A 5991-nucleotide genomic window follows, 5' to 3' on the forward strand; every position below is an offset into this window, starting at 1 on the left:
AAAAAAAAAAAAAAAAAAAAAAAAAAAAAAAAAAAAAAAAAAAAGTTCCTTCCTTAATATTCTAAAGCAACGATGAAATAACCTTTCTTCTGGTCATGCATAGCAACAAGTAGAATATAGTTTTAAAAATATGTGTATTGAGTGTCACTTAGAGAAGGGAGAATTTGCATACAAAATAGATCCAACTTCAAATTCTGCACTTCACCGGTCAAGTGGCCCTGAGGAGGTCACTAAATTTCTCAGAGCCACTGTGTTCTTTTCTGTCCCACTGATACCTTGTCTGCTTAAATGCCCACGCTATTCTTGGGAGTATAAATGAAATAAAAAGTTTAAAAGCATCTTGAAAACATTGTGAACAAAATATTGTAACATTCCATATGCATTCCTAAAAATCTCCATGTCCTACCTAGCAAAGTGACATCCATGTTGAAAAGATGAATCAAAGGTTTTATTCCTCTGAGATGTCAAGTGGTTCAAGGATTTTTTTGTGTAAGTCAGAATCAATGGGAGCTCAGATGGGCTACAGACAAAAGATAATTCTTGGTATCTGATAAGAGCCTCCATTGTGGACTAATTTCTCTTCCAATTACACGATGGGGTTTTATCACCAGGATACCTTCCATTTCATCCAGACTTTGTTTCTCTTTGAAGATCACAGGCCTCAGGTTTAGCTTGATATTATACACGTGTGACAAACTACCTAATCAGTGTAGCTGATAGAGCTTAAGAAGAAGAGCTGAATTTTCCAGAAACCACGTCTGATTAAAATAAAAAAAGTAACATCCCTCCTTTTTCATTTCATCCAGACTTTGTTTCTCTTTGAAGATCACAGGCCTCAGGTTTAGCTTGATATTATGCACGTGTGACAAACTATCTAATCAGTGTAGCTGATAGAGCTTAAGAAGAAGAGCTGAATTTTCCAGAAACCACGTCTGATTAAAATTAAAAAAGTAACATCCCTCCTTTTCTGACAAAGGCCCAAGTGAAAGAAATGATGTTGCAATGAAGGTAACACCATGCTCAGGCACCAGGAGAAGTCACACACTTTATGTGATTCTTACAACATGACATCATGCTCAATCAAAAAGTTATTCTTTTTCTGTTTAAGTCTTAACAAAGGTACAATTAAGGGTCTCGTGATTTTTAAAAACATGTGTTTATTTTAACTCACCAAATGTAGATCAAGGAACAGAGCTGATAAGAGAGAGATGAGCAAGGAATTCAGATAAAGTCACACCGGAAGCGTGGATGTTCACAGAAGGAATACAGACAACTTCATGTCAGAGATGCGGATAGCCTGACTTGTTCAGAGAAAGACACTATTCCTTCAGAGGCGGATAAGAGAACCATATTTCTTCACTTGATTTTAGCAGTTTACATCTCTACCTTCTCTGACTGCAAGTCCTAGAAACAGGGAGGCCCATCTCCAAAGCTGACAACTAGTTGATGTCCATGAATTCTTCAGGATGGGGCATATCCTGAAATATATTCAATGGAATTCAAGAAATAAATGCTAATTTTTGCAAGGTACATAAGATGCTGAAGACATGACAAAATCGCATAGCTGGCCATCTCCCTAAATATGAGGTGATATTATGTTTCAGAATAATAAGACACTGTAGTAATTTATCTTCATCGAGTGTCAACTTATTTGCTGTGTTGCCAAGCACAGCACTGCTCTGTGTGCCTCCTGATCCACTGTAGGCACATTTACTGCACTGTGAGCCTTCACAAAGAAGCTGATATACAAAAACTATGTTAGCATCCAAACGTCACAGGATTTGAATGAATTATTGGGGAATGCCCAAACAATAGTCGTGAAAAAAAATATATTTGTCTTATTTATTTAATATATATTGTAAGGTCCCTGTTACTTTCCACAAATTGAGCTTCAAAATATACAGTTAATATTGTTAATGGTTCATAACGAGCTATAGACTATATTTATCCTGAAGATAATTGTGCTTGAAATCACTCTTCATTCTGAAAGGAACATTGGCACTAATTGTGAAGTTAGTAAGTAATTACCTGGCACAGGGATGTACAATCTATTCTAGAATGTTCCTATTCAGGCACTTTTTGGAACAGGATATCATGTAAATGTGATCTGAACTGACAGTAAGTGGATATTACCCTAACCAACTGAAATTTCCATTAATCTGTATCTTTTTACTGAGCAGTGGAATCTGTTACCTTGCAGTGTGTTTACAGAAGGGGTCCCCTAATTTCTGTGGGGAGCAGTTATTTTTTATGTTCAGAAACCTTGAGATCCAGGCAAATGGGGATAATAGGTAGTAAAGTCCCTGTGTGTTTGGCGTCAAGGCCCTAGTTGGATGAGGGTGGGGTCCCACTGCTTGCTTTATCCTCCTTCCTGTCCTGTAAGGGGAGGGGGTCTCCAGAGAGGAGACAACATCACAGCAGCCTCTGCAGAATGGTGATCTCGTGGTTAGAAACCTGTGGAACTGTGCTGCATGCAAAAAGTAACCGAGTGCTTTCCAGGGCAGAAGTCCACCCAAACTGCATTCTCCCTCTGGCTTTCTTTAGCTCTGTTGTTTTTTCTTATGGACTTCCTTGAAGACAGGATTCTTCAGACAGTGACAGGCATTTTCTTCCCAAAAGAAAGCATCAGGTTAAAAAATAGTGCACTGGTAAAGTGAATATGTCAGAGAAGGACAGGGAGCAGGAGGCCAACTGCCACGCGTTTCCAGCCTTCTTCAATACTCAAGTCCACGGCAAGGGTGTGGAGAGACTGGAACTTCGCTCTGATGGTGGGAATGTAAAATGGTACAGCTGTTGTGGAAACAGCATGGAGGTTCCTCAGAAAGTTAAAATAGATCTACCGTGTGACCTGGCAATTCCACCTCTGGGTATACATCCAACAGAATTGAAAGCAGAGGAGTCTTGAAGAGATATTTCTACAACTGGGTTCATAGCAGCATCATTCGCCATAGCTAAAACATGGACACAATCCAAGCGTCCACCGATGAATGAGTAGATAAGCAAACTGTGGTATCTACCTATCATAGAATATCATCAGTCTTAAAAAGGAAAAACATTCTGACACATGCTACAGCATGGATGAACCTTGAGGACATTATGCTAAGTGAAATAAACTAGTCAGAAAAAGACAAACACTGTATGATTCCACTTACATGAGGTAGCTAAGGTGATCAAATTCATAAAGACAGAAAGTAGAATGATGGTTGCCAAGGCCTGGGGGAGAAAGAAATTGAAGTTCTTGCTTAATGAGTACAGAGTTTCAGTTCTACAGGATGAAAAGGGTTCTGGATATGGACGGTGGAGATGGTTGCACAGCGTTATAAAAGTATTTAATATCCTGAACTGTGTACTTAAAAATGGTCGAGACAGGAAATTTCATGTTATGAGTATTTTACATAAAAAAATAATATAGTTTTTAAAACTTTTAAAAACAACAAAACTTAAATATGGAACTGGACAAATCAAGGTGCCTCCATGAGTAATGTACTTGTAAGATGATGCGTAGGAAGGTGTAGGACTAGCAAATTCTACTTCAGTCTTTATCTCCCAGCAGAAAATTGAGTCTAGGACAGTCCTTGAAACCTTCCCTAGGGTTAATCCATGGGAAAAGTCATTTATATCTGCAGTCAGAAACATCCTACTTAAAGTTTCACTATAATTAGCAAACACTGACACCCCCCAACCTGACATGTGTATCATATCAAGATGCAGAATCTGCCAGGTAGACAGACCCAAGTGGCCCATCCCCATTGCCAATAATAACAGTACCTGATTACTTGAGTTGTCATGCAGCTCTTACTCACAGCCTCAGCATAGTAAGAATTTGAAAGTCAAAAACGTGCAAAGAGAGCTGAGCAGAAGTAAAATTTGGTTTACAGAGCACGGAGACAAGGCATCACGAGCACTGGGCAAGTCATTAACTTTTTGAGCTTCAGTGTCTGTTCAGTGGAATCAAAATAGTATCTGCTTTATGTACAACCATGGGTTGGAGTGAGATTCAGAAAGATAATACACTTGCAGATTTTTTGCGATTGATAAAGGGTGATGTCAATGTCTTATTCTTTGAGCAGGACTCTGACAAGTGTTGTGCTCTGTTATACCTAAGCAAGCTGACATAAGCACACAGGTCCACATCTGATTTCAAAGCAGTCACTAAAACAAACACACTATTTAATTTGGAAAGTGCATAATACAATATTGATTGGGGCTGTAAAAAAAAAAACAGCACCAAATTCTTTAACATTTCTCCCACCGTGAGGTAGGGTCTATGTTCTTTCCCTTCAACTCCGGGTAGGTATGTGACTACTTTAACTGCACACTATGTTAGATGTGATGCTATAGGACTTCTGAAGTGAGCTGTGCAGTCCTTATCTGACTTGCTTGTGACACTCGCTCTGGGAATGCTAGCTGCATGTAATAAGCCCACCAGCCTTGAGACTACCATTCTGGGAGGTCACCATAGGCGCTCTGGTCAACAGTCCCAGCTGACTGTCCAGCCAACAGGCAGCACTAGATGCCCACCACATGATGAGCCACCTGGAATGTCCAGCCCACTCGAGCCTTCAGATGTGAGCTGGCCTGACTGAGTGCCGACTACAATTGCATGGGAGACCCCAACTAAGAACTGCACACTTTTCTCAAGTTTCTGACCTGCAAAACCACGAGAAAAAAATAGATTATTGTTTTAAGGTGCTAAATTTGGGGGATAACTTGTTACATAGTATCTTTGTTTGTTCAGCCTGTCTTAACAAAATGTCATAAACCTGGGAGGTTATAAACGATAGAAATTTATTTCTCACAGTTCTGGAGACTGGAAGTCTAAGATCAAGATGCTAGCGGATTCGGTGTCTGGTAAAGGCCACTTTCCTGGTCATAGATGACACCTTCTCACTGTGTCCTTATTTGGTGGAAGGGATGGGGGTCTCTCTCTGTCCTCTTTTATAAGGGTACTCATCCCATTCATGAGAGCTCTGCCCTCGTGATCTAATCACCGTCCAAAGGCTCCACCGTCCAAAGGCTTCAGGGTGAGGATTTCAACGTATGAATGGAGGGCTGGTACACAGATGTTAAGACCACAGCTCATAGCAATAGTGACTACAATGGCTTAGCATCATAAACATAGAACACAGGAGCGCAGCAAATATATTTCCTTAACTTAGATGACTCCAGATCCCAGAGAAGATACGAATAACATCCAACTTCCCAGTATCTCTTTTTAAAAAAAAATTCTTTGAAATTTGGAAGGGAAAAAAAAAAAGTAAAGGTCACATATAGTGATACTTTTTTCTAGAAAGTGTCGCTATAACCCTTGTTTTAATTAGACAACCACATGTCATGGAGCATCACTGTCAAAGTCATCTGTTGCAGGCTCAGGATTTCCTCTTATCCCTGCCATGACAGTTTTGGGCTGAATCCTGATGAAGGTGGAGTATCATTAAGTCATCTAAACTGTCTCAGTGCATTAGCTGCAGATGCTCATGTAACTTGCACAGCTGTGTCTTTCACTGTGTGATACTGCACAGAGGTGGAGAAATAAGTATTAAAAAACTAGAGCAGTAAATTCTTCAATTCTTTTCAAATAGTCTTTTTTTCCTTGTTTTTTGTTTTGTTTTGTTTTGTTTTGCATAGCCAAAAAAGAAACAAAGGAAACACTTCTACTCATTTGTTGAACATGTGACTATCCAGCAGCAATAGAAAGAGTTAGTTATAAGGGATTTCTCATAGTGCATCGTGCTATACCTAAAATACGCTGTGCCACTGTATCAGGAAACACCTTAGGATTAACTTCTAATGGAGCGCTGGAAAACATGTGCACTCAGAAGCCTCTGATTTTCTATGTGTTAACAAGGAATCTAGTCATTGCATTTTAAGTGTTCAAGTGAAACTGGCCAACAGGACCAAATTAAGTGGTGGGAGCTTGCATAATTGTAAAGAGCAGGTGACCACAGTTTATGCTCAGTGACTTCCGGATGTGTAATGGGGAGAGAGGAC

The sequence above is a fragment of the Galeopterus variegatus genome, unplaced genomic scaffold (genome assembly GCF_000696425.1).
Source record: "Galeopterus variegatus unplaced genomic scaffold, G_variegatus-3.0.2 Scaffold533, whole genome shotgun sequence".
NCBI lineage: Eukaryota > Metazoa > Chordata > Mammalia > Dermoptera > Cynocephalidae > Galeopterus > Galeopterus variegatus.